Source organism: Lathyrus oleraceus, chromosome 7 (assembly GCF_024323335.1).
Source record: "Lathyrus oleraceus cultivar Zhongwan6 chromosome 7, CAAS_Psat_ZW6_1.0, whole genome shotgun sequence".
Classification (NCBI taxonomy): Eukaryota; Viridiplantae; Streptophyta; class Magnoliopsida; order Fabales; family Fabaceae; genus Lathyrus; species Lathyrus oleraceus.
In genome coordinates, this window is record NC_066585.1 from 203,002,158 (window position 1) to 203,018,505 (window position 16,348).

General features: G+C 34.1%; 1 non-coding gene across 1 annotated transcript; it reads right to left on the reverse strand.

Moving 5' to 3' along the window:
• Window positions 1-16,018: 16,018 nt before the first annotated feature.
• LOC127108779 (small nucleolar RNA R71) lies at window positions 16,019-16,125 on the reverse strand. The gene has a single exon (XR_007796292.1). It is a non-coding gene; the product is annotated as a small nucleolar RNA R71 (small nucleolar RNA).
• Window positions 16,126-16,348: the final 223 nt, after the last annotated feature.

The window sequence follows — 16,348 nt, forward strand, 5'->3', positions numbered from 1 at the left end:
ATTTTAACTCCTCCACCATAGCGTGCATACACTTTGAGTCTTTAAATGCCTCAGTTACATTGTCTGGCTCAATATCTGCATAAAAATCATAGTGTACGAACTCATCTTCATCATTTACCATATAATCTAATGTGATCATACATTCCTTCAACCTTGCAGGCATGCTTCTTGTTCTTTGAGGTCTTCTTGTGCCTACTTGACCTCTGATTTCTTCTTGTCAAACTTCTATGCCAACTTCACTAGAAGGTTCATCACTTATGATTCTCAAAGAATCATTCTTGATGTTTAATTCCAATTTCATTCCTTAAGCTAATCTACGATCACATCCCTTTTAATCATAACTTTCTTGTTCATTGGATTAAACAATTTGTATCCACCAATTGAGTGATATCCTATCGGGATCATTTGGTTTGACTTGTTATCAAGCTTTCTTCTCAACTGACCAGACATATGTATATGTGCTATAGATCCAAACATCTTCAAGTGACTTAGGCTAGGTTTAACATTAGACCAACATTCTTATGGTGTGATACCTTCTATCCTCTTTGTTGGATATCTGTTCAACATGTAAGTTGCAGTGGACACAACCTCACCCCATAATTCATTTGGTAAGCTTTCTCCCTTTAACATAATTCTCACCATATTCATAATGGTTTTGTTCTTCCTTTTAGTAGTACCATTTTATTGAGGAGTGTGTGGTGGCATTACCTCATACACAATTCCTTCTCTTTCACATAATGTGTCGACATCTTTCAACACATATTCTCCACCACCATTTGTCCTCAGAGTCTTGATATTGTGACCACTTTGTCTTTCCAGCATGACTTTTAACTTGGTGAAGACATCAATAACATCAGTTTTCTTCTTGATCAAGTAGGTCCACAACCTTCTAATGCAATCATCTATAAATGTAACAAATTACTTGTTACCTCCGATCAAATCTACCTGGAGAGAACCACACACATCTGAGTAAAAATCACTTCAATAGTGGCTTTTGACTTGCTTCTTGCGTCCTTGCTAAAGTTATTCTTGTGTTGCTTTTCCTGAACACATTTTCACACACTTTATTTGGAATGTCAATTTTTGATAAACCTGAAACCATGTTCTTTCTCTTCAGGTTACTAATGTCTTGGAAATTTAGATGACCAGGTATGTAATGTCAGCCATTCATCCCTGCTAGCTGCAGTTTCCAGAGACATGTGTTCCAACACATCAAGTTCTATCTTGAAGGTTCTATTCTAAGACATATGAGCCTTCAATATTAACTTGTTACTTGAGTCTAGTACTCTCATCATACTGTCTTTGATCACCACCTTGTAATTCTTCTCGATCAGCTGGCTTATACTTAGCATATTACTTTTCATGCTAAGTATGTGGAACACATTGGAAATCACTGATTATTTTCCATCATTCCTCATGATCAGAACATCATCAATACCTTCAGCGTTTAGGGTATTGCCATTAGAAAATTTTACCTTGTTCTTCATCGAGGTAATGATGTTAATGAACCAATATCTTTCAGTCATGTGTGATGAGTGTCCTGGGTCGAGATACCACTGATATTTGAATCTTTCTTCTTCTTTTGTTGTGGCCATCAACAACACTTCATCTTGTTCTTGTTTTGCAAGTATTACATCACTTTCTTGATTTTCTTTCTTGCCTTCTCGACATTGACTTGCATAATGTCAATACTTCTGACTGTTATAACATTGAGTATGGGTTTTGTCAGATTTTCTTCCATCACCTATTTCTCTACCAACAACAACGTTTTTATGATTGCGTTGGTTTGAAGATTGTCTCCGATTTGATGAGCCACCTTCTTGTTGATTTCCTCTACCATTCGAATTGTTGTAGCCTCATCTACCTTTGTTTTCATTCCATTTTCCTTTACCTTTCTTATCTTTAGTTGATTATGTTTGCAGAGCCACATCACTCTTTGTCTTGCTTGCAAATCTTTCAGTAATTCTTTGTTCATGAGATTCAAGCGTCCCTTGAAGGTCTTCTTTTGTCATGCTTGAAAAATCCTTTGATTCTTCTATGGATGCTACCACATGATCAAACTTTGGAGGTAATGAGTTTAAGATCTTTGAAATTATTGATCTCAATGTCAATACTTATCCATACATCTTGATTTGATTCACTAATCTCGTTACTCTGGTGAAAAAATTAGTAACACTTTCGTTTTTTTTTCATTTGAAGTAATTTATACATTTTTTGTAAGTTTGTAACCTCACCACTTTCACCTTCTCAACACCTCCAAGTGATTTCTCTAGGATGTCCCATGCTTCCTTCAATGAGTCTACATCACCAATTTTCTCAAAGTTTTCTGGATCAACGCATTTATGGATTATAAAGAGAGATTTATAATCTTTCTTCTTTAAATTTTTAAGTGCAGCCTTTTGCTCATCTATGGAATTCTCTCAAATTTGTGTTAGTCCATTCTTCACAAAATCCCAAACGTCTTGATAGCAGAAGACAACCTTTATCTACTTACATCAACTATTATAATCATTTCCATTCAAGATGGGAAGATTTAATAGAAAATGCCCATTTAAATGAGAAGTCATTGTCACATGCTTCCCAAGAATTGCAGTTAACACTCTAGATATCAGAAGTTTGAATTAAACCCCAATCTTGACGATAATCCGAATCAATCTTAATGAACAAGAATCAATCTTTATGATTGATCACACTTTTTATTCTTCATCCTTTAATTGATTGAATCAACCACATCTTGGTTGTAAGATGATTCTACTTTGCACTTGCATTTGAAGAGATAAAAAGAAAATATAAGTTCAGGTTTGAGAGAATACATAATTTTGGAGGAAGAAGAAGAATGCATTGTGCAACTGCACTAGATTGTATTGTAAAAGTAAAAACAAAGTGCTGAGTTTCCTCCCATTTATAATGAGATAAATTACAATCTAAGTAATCTCAAAAAACTAACTCAACTGTTACACGAAAATACTAAGTTCAGCTCAATCAAATTCTAGCTTATTCGACTCTATTGAATATACACATTCTTAGACTTTGTCTAAGTAAACTTCTTCGATAACTTCATACAGAATTTGACACTGTCAAATAAAATCTTACTTAACACATAAAAATTACATATTTAACAAAATAGACGGGTATGGGTATGAGCAGGAGTACCTTAGTACCACCCCACCCCATACCCTCACACTATATATTTACAGATTTTATTATTATTATTATATACACATGTATTCTTATCAATTGTATTAAATATATCACTATTAAACTTGTACACGTTTTAATATAAGTGTTTATTTATTTCTTAACTTAACAATAACATCCTTGAATTTTTTTAAATATATTTAAAAACATAAATGACATAATAAATTATAATTGATCGATAATTTTTTATTAGAAAACGGGTAAACAAGTATGGTTATGGGTACTTAGGTACCCCTAGAGTACATGTACAAATATAAACATTGATGTCCACACGAATATGAGCTCAAAGACAAAGATTTTTTCAAACTACGATTATGGGAACATGTACAAAACACTCTACCCAAACTTTGTCAATTGTCATACCTAGCATCACAGACCCCTTCTAAATTACAAGATAAGTTTTTTTTTGAAATTTATTAAATTATTAAAAATTTATTAAATTATTAACAAAATTAGTATGTCTATCAATTTTTTTAATTACCGTGATTTAGTTTATGAAATCCCTCATATATATAAAAAAAGAACCTTGATTTAATCAACTATGGATGTGAGGGTTATATTGTATTTTTTATGAGAAAGTTAATTTCATTAAATCAAAGAAGAAAAAGAGGGAAGGCCACAAATAGGAAAACCCACAATCCAAGTTTTGGAGCCATACAAATTTCCAAGACCCACAAGATTATGGGCATCCAACATGTCCTAAAATTCTCAAGTAATTCTCTATTGTCAGAGGCAATAACATCCAGGCTAGCATTATAAATAATCAAATTAATACAGTCCACTGCATCCAACACATCAGATTGGACCAAGACCTTCTTGAGGCTAAGCTGCTTAGCCAATTGCAAACTCCATATAACGGCCAAAAGTTCCGCAACTGTCGGCTCAACTATGATGTGTTCCTTACGACTCACAACAAGAATAATCTTCCCATCATGGTACTTGATAATACATCCAAAGGTCACAAAGCCTTCATCCCCAAAGCAACCAACATCGACTTACATCACAAACATAACCCTCTCCACAGGCTCTAAAGTCCTTCCCATGGCTTGATTCCCTCTCACCTTCTTCGCGGGAGTTTCTTTGTTAAATTCTTGGACACTCACCATAACCTCAACTGCCACTGCATGTGGGTTTTAAATCTTTTGCTGAAAGTGACACTCATTTCTTGAACGCCAAGTTTTCCGTAAAGTCATACACCTCAATTGATATTTCAACAAGTTATCACAAGTCAAACACGACAACAACCAGTCATTTAGATCAGAATTCTCAGGGATTCGAACCCCCAAAGGAGGAGAGAAACACACCAGTTTGGAATATTCACATTGCATAAAATGATGATGACCTGTCTCAGGGGCATCATGACATAAGGGACGAGATGTGTCGTGATTAATACCTTTTTTGAGGATATGGACCCTTGTTGGGAGAATATTCTTAGCCATCCTCCATAGAAAATTCCTGACCCTAGGGTGGAGATGTGCACTCCATAGCTTCTTCCACAATCTCTGATAAGGTACAATAGATGGCCCAAATTTTTTACTTACTTTGTAATGAAAAAGGGTTTGATATGCATAGCAAACAGAGTAAGAACCATCCTTTTCATTATGCTAGATCAATTCATCTTGTGGTCTTCTGAAGGATAAAGTTATGCTGATGATTTGAGAAGCCTCAACTGGGTCAAACAAAGATTGCATAAGCCCAACATTCTAGCAGCCTAGATCTTGATCAATATGCTCACAAACCTTAGCATCATGATCTAAAACACTCCTGGTACTTTAAACCTTGAAACCAACAAATTTAGGGATTTAATTGTCATGCCATATTTGAATCCGCTACCCATTACCAATCCCCATCTAACACCTTTTAACACCAATTCTTTTGCACTCAGAATATTCCTTTAGGAAAAACTAGGGGAGAAACCAAAAGTGGACTCAAACATGCTTACCCTAGGGTAATATCTACTCTTGAAAACTTTCAACATCAAGGAGTTAATATTAGTCAATAACCTATAAAAATTCTTCCCAAAGTATTGAAACTACTTATGCCCCTGAATCCCATACCACCAATTCTTTTGGCCCCAGATATTTTATCCAACTCATCCAATGGATTTTCTTCTCCCCATTCTTGGACCCCCACCATAACTTTGCAAGGATAACCTCAATATCATGACAAACACCCTTTGGGATCTTGTAACAGCTCATGATGTAGTTGGGAATGACATGTGCAACAACTTTGATAAGTACTTATTTTCCAGCCCTGGATAAAAAAATTTCCTTCCAACCTTGAACTTTCTTCCATATTCTTTCCACCACAAGTGCAAATATATCCTTCTTGGACCTTCCAAACACCACCGGTAAGCAAGGGTACTTGGAGTGTCTAGTTAGAGACTTTACTCTCATCCTATTACAGATCATTTCTCTATTTTCTTCAAGCACATTTAGATTAAATAACGCTTCCTACCTCTCCAGATTAACCACTTTCCCAGAAGAATCTTCATGCACTTTAATAATTTTAAGGATACAATCAGCTTCCTTAGAGTTCACATGAGCAAAAAGCATACTATCATCTATAAAGAAAAGATGAGAGATAATCGGGGCCCTCTTGGCCACTTTGATGCCATAAATAAGCTTCCTTTGGGAGTCGCTTCTCAATAAAACTGAAAGAATGTTAGCACACAAAATAAACAAATAAGGAGAAAGAGGGTCTCCTTGACGGATACCCCTTTATGGAAAAAAACTCCTGCTAGGTCGGTCATTGATGTGAACTTGGTAAGTCACGGTAGAAATGCATATATGAATCAGAGACACCAAATGTTCAGGGAATCCCATCAGGGACAAAACACCATTAACAAAGCTCCATTCAAGTATGTCATAAGCCTTTGACATGTCAAGCTTTAGATCCATAACTTCTCTCTTACCTTTATTATTCTTCTTCATCCAGTGGAAACATTCCATGGCAATGAGAGCATTATCACTGATCAATCTACCTTTCACAAATTCACTTTGCTCTTATTCTCTCTGTTCTCCCTTGTTTCTAAGAGAAAAATGGGTGGAACACTATGAGAGACTACTGGTTAATTACTTCTCTAAAATTTTCTCTATTTCCTCCCCCAAAGTGAATTTGTGAAGGGTAGATTGATCAGTACCATAGGTTCTCTCATGTTTCCTCTTATTCTCTTTGTTAACACAGTCTTCTACAAATCCTTCAATAACCATTATGTTAACCAGTTGTGTCTTCGAGCATTTTGTCCCTCTTCCTTTAATTAGTGTTCCTATATTTTTTTGGATACCTTTCCTTCGTGTCCACTTTCTTTTTTGAACAACTAGAGCATCCATCTGAGTAGTATTATATGTTTTCTCAATAGATAGAGCTATGACACCCAATGATTCCGCTACTGTCTCAATATTCAGCTTCTCCCCTTTGTTCTCTTATGTTCTTCCTTGGAAAAATTCCTTCGATCCTTTAACCTGTTTTGTTTATTGGACTTCTGGTTCCTTTGTTTTTTCCTTCTCCTTAAAATCACATCTAATTTGGCCTGAGGAGGCATTGAAAAAATTCTTGTTGCATGTTCCTGAACTTGACTCTCTCTTCTTCCATTCCTCCAATATCTTAGGTAAAGTGAAACTTGCAACCATTTCCCATACGAAAGCTCTTGTTCTTCCAGTTTTTCAAAATCCTTCTTCATTGAGATCTTTCAGGGCTTAATTGGTGACCAATCTTTCCGCACACAAAGCAGAAGGTTGGTAATCTTCAAACTTAAAATGGACACAAAGGTTCTTCTCTTTAAACTTGACCATTGTTCCTTGTTTTAGGGTTTTTCTTAAATTTATGGTAACCTTAATCCTCAAGAAACGCCCATTGCGGTGTGCATCCTTAAGATCCATTTCTTCGAACTAACCCATAATATTCCCAATCTTCTTTGCAATAGCCTTTGATCCGAGCTTCAACGGTAGCTAGTAGATCCTCACCCAGAAGGTTCCAAAATGCATGTTAAGATCCGAGGATTTTTCCTCCTCAAAGACCCTCTTAAGAATCAATAGTGATCGATCAGAGCTCCAAGGTTCGCTTATTAGTACAAATTTCAAATTCCTTCTTGTCGAGAACTTGAAAAGAAAGAGGTTTTTGCTTAGATCATGTATTTCCACTAAGTTCTTCAGCTTCCAAGCACTAATCATCGTACTCTTAAAAGCTCTTGCATTGAAACTGCTATCCGCCCAAAGCTTACCTGCTAAAGTTCTTTGGAATGATTCCTCTTTGCAAACTTCCTTTGTTGCTGCTATCATACCTTCTTCTTCCTCCTTTGAAAACTGCATGTTCTTCCATCGTTCCATGGTTTCCAGACACCTCTTTATCTTCCAACTATAGATCTAAACAACAAGATAAAAACCAAAATCCATGCAAATTGGGGGACACCCAAACAAATCTGGAGAGTAAACGCCGCCACAAAACCTAAAGGAAAAGGGGGAAAAGAGGACACGTTAAGTTGTGTGTGTGTGTGAGAGAGAGAGAGAGAGAGTTCGCCTTCTCTCTAAAACACATGGACATAACAACAATTCAAAAGAAAATTCGGGGGTTATATTGTTAGATGTCTCTCTGGGGTTATATTAAAGTGATATTTTTTTTTTAAAAAATTATATACATATATTTAGTTTTTTATTTAATATTTAATTATGTATTATAAAATTTAATATCTTCCCCCATAGAAAATATAATTTTGTTATTTTATGTTTATCAGCAAGGCAAACATGCATTCCTAAATTGTAATATTGTCAAAAGTTTTGTTTGAGTGAACAAATGGCTCCAAGACATATAATTGCCTTAGAATTTTCCATAATTTGATAATTCTAACTTAAAACACCCATGATACCATAAAGACTTAGGAGTCAAGCTCTTCCAATAAAATATTAGCGTTGGTACCCTTCTCGTTACTGGTTGGTTGGGAAGAATTTGGAGTCTCTAGGGTTAGGTTTGAGCATGATTTCCGATATGGATGAGTTACTTTCACGTCTAGGTTCATTGATGACATGCTAGAGTTTTTCATTCAACTCGACTATGTTCATCATTAATCAATGATATTCATGTATGTTTCTTGCCATTCAAATGAAAATCTTCCTTCGAAATATTCTCCTCCAATATATTATTACCATTATCCAATGATTGCATCGTTACCTTAGAAAATAATAATGATAGATTTTTAAATATGAAGCATAATGATATTTCCTTGCATGTAATAACTTTATTAAAATAGAATATGCAACTATGGTAATTGAGGACTTATTAACATTACTTAAAATTTTGTTCTTAATTATATGTTTCCTTGTTGTCTCAATGTGAGTTTGTTTAACTTAAAATAAAATCTTGTTGAAAACCTCAATAAGGTCAAAAAATAAATATAGAAAAATATTTCGTTCAAAAATCATAAATGATGTTTCAGATTCACAAAGAAACTATAAATAATGAGAGTTGGATAATTGTTGATCTTGAATGGTGACTCCGATCTTCTTTACGGTGACGCGGGGTGGACCTATTTGATTAGCTTAAAGTCAGTTCAAGATTCAAGATGAGTATAGTGAAATTAGAGATAAGAGATTGTGTATCTTTATTAGAATGTGAAATGTTTTTATATATTGGCTTGAATATAGTAAACTTGAGATGGATTGAGCCTTGGACAAGTGTTTTAAAAACCGGACCGGATCGACCGGTCGAATCGGGAATAAAATGCTCATCGGTCTAATCTGATTGTTGGATCAGGTAAGCTATTGAACCAATAGAAACAGGTCAAAATCAGTAAAAATCAATGAATCAGTGTTTGTTGAAAATCGACGGGTTAAATGCTTATTATTTTTCCTCAGACAAAGCGATGCCGTTTTGATAATTTAAAAAAATATATTAACATAAGTAGAGTTGTTCAAAATTTATTTGGAACAATTTTCACTCCATAATCCAGTTATTTTGTTATTCAATTTATGTTGTAATTAGACTTTGTTAAAAATTTATTTGGATTTTTATTTTGTACTATTTTGTTGTGTATGATGACTATGTTTATAATTTGCATTTATATAATGAACTTGTGAAATTGTGATATTTTGAAAATTTGAAATTTTGTAGGTGTCGTGAATTTTTTAGAGAGAGATTCATCTAGTTATACCGATTTAATAACTACATAATTTTGTTATAGAGACCGATTTATTCAACCGAGTTATCCAGTTTAATCTGGTTCAATCATGCAGTTCGATCAGTGACTTAGTGGTTCGACATATGAACCAGTGACCTAATACCCTCACCGGTTTGATGACTGGTCCAATTGTTAAAACATTGTTTTGGATAATTGGGATTTTTGGCCGCTTCAAAACAGTTATCCCCAAGGTTTTGTCGGACACATAAGGGGTCGGGGAAAGCCTTAAGTATCATTGGACGACCTTCATGTCATAGTTCGGCGTGGAGTAGAATGGAATCGCTTGAGATCAGTTTTGAAAACGTAGTAGGGAACAAGCGTATTTAATGTGGTTCCATCATTGATATGATTCGTCACTCATTTCTGACACGTGCGATGACGTGACCAGCTAGGGTATGACGCAGTTCATAGAGTTCTTAAGTGCCCTTGAGTTGGCATGTATCCATGAGTGGAAATCTAGTTATTGATCTTGTTGTCGCTGTTTATAGGTGGTCTTGATCCTTCAGCTTCCGTTGCTTATAAATATATTTAGTTGAATATTTAGAAGATTTTGTTTTCAAGCTTTCAGTTACTTTCTAGAAAAATGTTTTGTTCTTTTCTCTTGAGGACATCACTAAAAGTATTTTAGAGTTTCGCTTAAAGTTTTCTCCTTTTCATTCCTCATGTTTCATCCATAATCAAGTATCCTTATAACTTAAGATTTACATTCAGATTCCTCAGTTTCCTTAGTTAGGATGAGTGAGAACAATGTCGATTTAGTGAGTGATTCAGAGGTGGAAACCTCATCTAGGTCATCAATTGATTCTCCTCACTCTTCTTTGAGTAATGATCATGTGGGGACCATAAATCATATCAATATTTGACGATTCTGGCTCATAAAGGATACCTGGGAACTCCTCGAAGGAAGACACTTCTTCTTTTGGGTCGTTAGACGCCCTTATGTCAAATGTCAGCGGAAGGATAAATCAGGTTGATATTGCTATGTTTTCTCCTATCTTGTCGGAAGAAGAGGTGAATACCAATTCGCAAAGGAGGGACCTTGCTAAAGATGTCATTCATATTGTCCTACATACGTTAGGTCACGAGCCTAGAGATGTTAAGGTGTCGGAACATTTGAACCTTCAAAGTCGACCGACTGTACCAGAGTACGATTGGCTAGATGCAAAGATAATGGGTACTTCCTCAACTCTGAGCACTGAGGGTGCCCTTAGCGATGCTAACATTGTGTTTGGCGACCCTTCATAATTATTGGTATTTTCAAGTCTAGGAGAGAAGAGGATGTGCAGTTCTTTTGATGACTGCATGGTTCCGTTCCATGAATGCGTATTTACAAGAGTAGGACTCTGGTTGCCTTTTTTTGAATTTAAGGTATTCGTTCTGAAATGTTTGAAGATTGCCCATTCCCAGCTTCATTCGAGGTCATGGGCATATGTGAGGGTCTTCCAACTGTGTGCCGAGTACAAATCTTGGAAGCTCTATCTTAACTTATTTTTTTAATCTTTTCCGCCTAAGGCCTACTTCCCCGGATGAAGCACGAGGTACCAGAGCTCCTAGCGACCGGAGTTGTGCATACTGATACATCCAATGGTGTTCTTAGAGTATCACATCCTTATATGAAACCAGATACTCTGGAAGATCCCCATAGGCCAGCTCATTAGAAGATACTAGACGACGAGCAAGCTAGGGGCATATCATTCCATTGATGTGTTTGTTGAAGTAAGCCCGAATAGCCAATCAGTATATATATATATATATATATATATATATATATATATATATATATATATATATATATATATATATATATATATATATATATATATGTATGTATATATATATATATGTATATATATATATATATATATATATATATGTATAATATGACAACAGTAATGCATAGAGACTATTATGTGAGTAAACTGATGATTGTATCTCACAGGTCATGGATATGAGATATCAAGTCTTTACATATGTATAAATATTAGGAGTAATATTTATACTAGATTGATTCACCATGAGAATACTACATAATTTGTTATGTGAGTGTCATAAGTTATTTTCATAGTGATAGTGGCAAGGACGAAGCTATTCACATTGAAGTGTGGGCTCATGCCCCCACTAACTTTTAAATCATTTACACCAATTATATATATATATATATATATATATATATATATATATATATATATATATATATATATATATATATTATTATATAAATAGTTAATTTAAATATGGGTTTATATTTCATAGGTGGGGCTGCTGCCATATAATTCTAATATTTAAATATGGGTTTAAATGTCCAACTAAATTTATAGTATTTATTTCCATAACAATCCAATTGAATCAAATGTAAGTTTAAAAATTTGAACAAAACTCAATTAAATCAAATTGCCACACATGTTATAGTGACACACATGTACATGAACATAAGTCAATTATTTTTAGGAGTTTAATGGATATTTATAGTATAAAATAAATTTTACATTATTGTTCAACAAAAATTCATCACTCTGGCATATTATATCAGTAATTTAAAAAATGTCGTCCTACTTAGTAGGATATATGATTGTTATTGATTGGCAATTTATATTGTCAATGTATATTCTATTTTATCTATTTTTAAATATAATTTTTTTTAATTATTTTTAAATATAAAAATTTGTTAATTAATTTTAAATATGAATTTTTTTATAAAATAATTATGATGTATATTTATATTTTGAAAAACAAGTTGCTATATTATTTAAAGATATATATATATATATATATATATATATATATATATATATATATATATATATATATATATATATATATATATATATATATATATATATGCCCCCACTATTCAATATTTTTGGCTTCGTCCCTGGATAGTGGTGCATATCACTCTTCAACTTGAAAACGCAATGGATTTTAAATGTGGACTCAAGTATTTTATTGCCAATCAAATATTGTTCATAACATGATGATAATAGAGATGATTTATGGATACTCTATAAATCATGTTGAGGGACATGAGTTGCCTATATGGGATTTGTCGCTCCTACATATACACGAGTAATATCACGGGTCTCTTGATTGAGTATGACTGTAAAATACATGATCGAGCCCAAATAAGTCAATATGAGATATTGGACTTATTTGTTGTTATCAAGTATACTCAAGAATGAAGAAATATAATATTGGACTATATAAGGGTGACACATTATATGTCTTGTGTTCAATATAAATTTAAGGGGAAAATGATAATTGTACACATGATTATTATCATAGAAATATTATGTTAGATCACACGACATTCTTGTCACTTGTATAGCGGTGATGTGCTGCTAGATACCACTCACTATTTACAATATTAGATAGTTGATTTAATATCATTGCCAACGTTATGAGAACCTACAGGGTCACACATATAATACTTATAGTGGAATGAACGATTAAATTAAATAAGATTTAATTATCTGTTAATAATATTTAAATTATTTAATACATTAAAAAATATATAATTTATTTGATTAAATATGATTTAATTAAATAAGCAAGAATTTACAGTTAATTAAATTAAATATGATTTAATTTAATTATTTTTATTTAATTAAAAGAGTTAAATTAAATATAAATAAGATTGGGGTTAATTTTGGAAAGGTCTAAAATAAGAGTATTAAGATTTTAGCAGCTCTCTATAAATAGAGATACCTTTTTCCCTCCAATCCTAGTTTTAGTTTTTGTCATTCTCAGAAAACTACTAGCATTGTATTTCACTTTATTCTTGTATGGACTATGAAGAGATATCAATATCTTCTGTTGTTCATGATAAAAAATAAAACACGCTTCAAGAGGTATTTCTTAAATCCTAATTTTAGTGTTTTGATTTGTGATTAATAATTTAATCAAGATCCGTTCATCTGGATTGTTCCGCTAAGAGGATCAAAAATTTTAAACCCCCCTCTTAATTCCCTTCATTGTTGCCTACATGTTATCTTATCACATATATTCGGAGAGTAGGTATTGACAAAGGAGTATTTCTTGAGGGCTCTCCTAGGAGGGAAATTGTAGATGTTTGTTCTTACTAAGGCAAATATGGCAATGTAGTGCAAGAGGAAACATAGAAACAAGGGTGTGGCATACACAATAATAATATAATATTTGTATTAGGAATACTATTATCGTTTATAATTTATTTTGACTTTATTCTAGATTCAGGATTGATTCATATATATATGGATTTTTTTATCTTATTAGATAAGTGTATGAGTTTAATTTATAAAAAAATATTATGATAGTATAGTTATAATACATGGTCTATTACATCTGTGTATTTCTAAAAAAACTCAAAATATATTGTCTAGTATGAATACAGAAGTGTATATTCGTAACCTACTACGAAGATGCATATCTGATAACGCGAAAATGCATCAGATATTTACCTTGATTTACACTCAAAGATCATACCACTTTAGTTAATATTCCGATTATAAGTATTCAAGTTATTTTTGCAGGTATTTAAATCTCCAAGCATTAATGAGCAAAATATAGAAAAGGAAGAAAAAGAAGAAGAAACAGATGAGAAAGCACAGAAAAAGCAGAAAAACCAGAAGACAGAATTTGCTGATGTGACGACCGTCACAAGCTGCATGACGACCAGCACGACTCAGCCTGTGACGACCGTCACAGGCCCATGACGAGTGTCACACGGCCAGATTTTACGCTTTGAAGCAGTCATCAGAGGCAACCAAACGTGCCTAAATTCTCTCCAATAGAATGACTCTCCCGTGGATTCCTCATTCAACCAGTCTTCCTTAATTTTCTCAACTGCCAAGACCTACCAAAGCAATATATAAAGGACAGAAGTTGGAAAAAAAGAGAACGTCTACATTCTCTCTGCAATTTATTTTTCTACAGCATTTTAACTTTTGAGCATTATTTTCCTTCAGCAACTTTCTTTCCCTTACCGTAATTCAGTTACCATTCCTTTTAGAATTCCCGTTTTCTCTTTTCCTTCCTGTTTTCCAGTTAGCCATAGTAGTAGTTTCCTACACTAGGGAGCTACTATACTTTATTTAATTTAGTAAGCAATTGTATTGAAGAAGCAGAATCCTACCGACTTGTGGAGGACTGCTCAAGTACTCCAAGATTTGCCGTACTCTGTTAATCCAATTGCCAGGTTTTTATTCAATTATTATTATCATTGTTTTGTTATTGTTATAATTATGTTTGATGTACTGTTAATCTGTTTATGCTTTGTGTTTGCGCTATTTAACATGTTCGGCTAAACTACCTGTATCGGTATGTAACAATTTAATTGGATGGGATTTAATAATAATCGGTGAAAACTCTTTTTCTCAAACAATCTTTTAGGCTAAGGTTTTTAATTTAAATTTAATTAACTTTGTCACAAAAGTGAGAAGCTATTTAATACGATTTTGCCACGAGAGTGGGAAATTAACTAAGGTGAGAACCGACAATCGCGAGAGCGTGAGGCTCGAGCTGGATAGTAAAAACTAGGAATTGATTTTAAAAACAGCGAGAGCACTTTAAAAGCAATTAGAACTTATTTATTTTCAAAAAGTATTTTTAACTTCAAATGGGACAGCGAGAGCGTACATTCTGACTTAAAACTATAGGCTGAATCAACAACCACGAGAGTGTGAGATAAAGTCTTTTAAATAAGTATTTTCTACTAAAAGATATTTGATATTTAAACTATTCACCGGTGACTTATCGAATCCCTGAAGATTAATGCGTTGCATACTGATTCCTCTTATTAATAATTGCTTAAAACTAAATTTCTCTTAGATTTAATATTCTGCACCCGAACTTCTATAAATCATTCCCTTAGCTAAACAAAGTGACGTTAGTAACACTAGTTTTGACCATAGGTCCCTGTGGGTTCGATATCTTTTAAAACTAAAACGACTGGACTGTGCACTTGCAGTCAAGTACCCGATAGACTATATTTTATATATAGTCACGATTCGCATCAAGTTTTTGGTACCGTCGTCGGGGACCTGATATAGTCGAATAGTGCGATTCTTTCGTTGCACGGTATAGACTAAGGTAAAAATAAAAACTAATCTTCTTTCCCTTATTTCCCCCGATTGTATGCCAAGTACTCGCTCACAAGGCGATAACTTAGCACCACCAATCCAAGAATTAGAGCGTTTCTTATATATAAGACGCCGAATACTAGAGTATCAACAAAAGTATGATATTCCCGATATCTTCTTTCCTACTAAACCAGAAGAAAAACCAACCATGGCTGAAGAAGGACCACAAAATCGTCCTCTTAAATTCTACGCTACCCCGTCCCAACAAGAACCTCACAACAACATTGCTGCCCCTGCTATCAATCGAAACGATTTCGAGCTGAAACCGTCACTATTATCAGCCGTCCAACAACATCAATTTGCTGGAAATCCTACGAACGACCCTAATGAACACCTGACCAAGTTTGTGCAGTACGCAGACACTGTAAAGGCGAACTGTGTATCTCAAGATGCGATAAGACTGCACCTCTTTCCTTTATCACTAAGAGACAGAGCTTGGGCTTGGTTGCAATCCTTGCCCTCCAACTCTGTTACAACATGGGAAGAATTGAAGAACGTTTTCTTATCCCGATATTTTCTGCCGAGCAAAACTGCTATGCTGAGAGCTCAAATCAGCGGATTTCGACAAAAAGATGTAGAATCTCTCTACGAAGCGTGGGAGAGATACAAGGACATGATGAGGATATGTACACATCACGGTCTCGAAGACTGGGTGATCATTCACACATTTTACAATGGGCTTCTGTATAACACAAGACTGACAGTAGACACTGCCGCGGGCGGTGCACTTATGGACAAGCCATACAACGAAGCCTATTAACTCATTGAAAACATGGCCCAAAACCATTACCAATGGGGAGGTGAAAGAACTCCAGTAGAAAAATCCCAAACAAAGGGTGGAATGTACGAAATTAGTAGCCTTGAC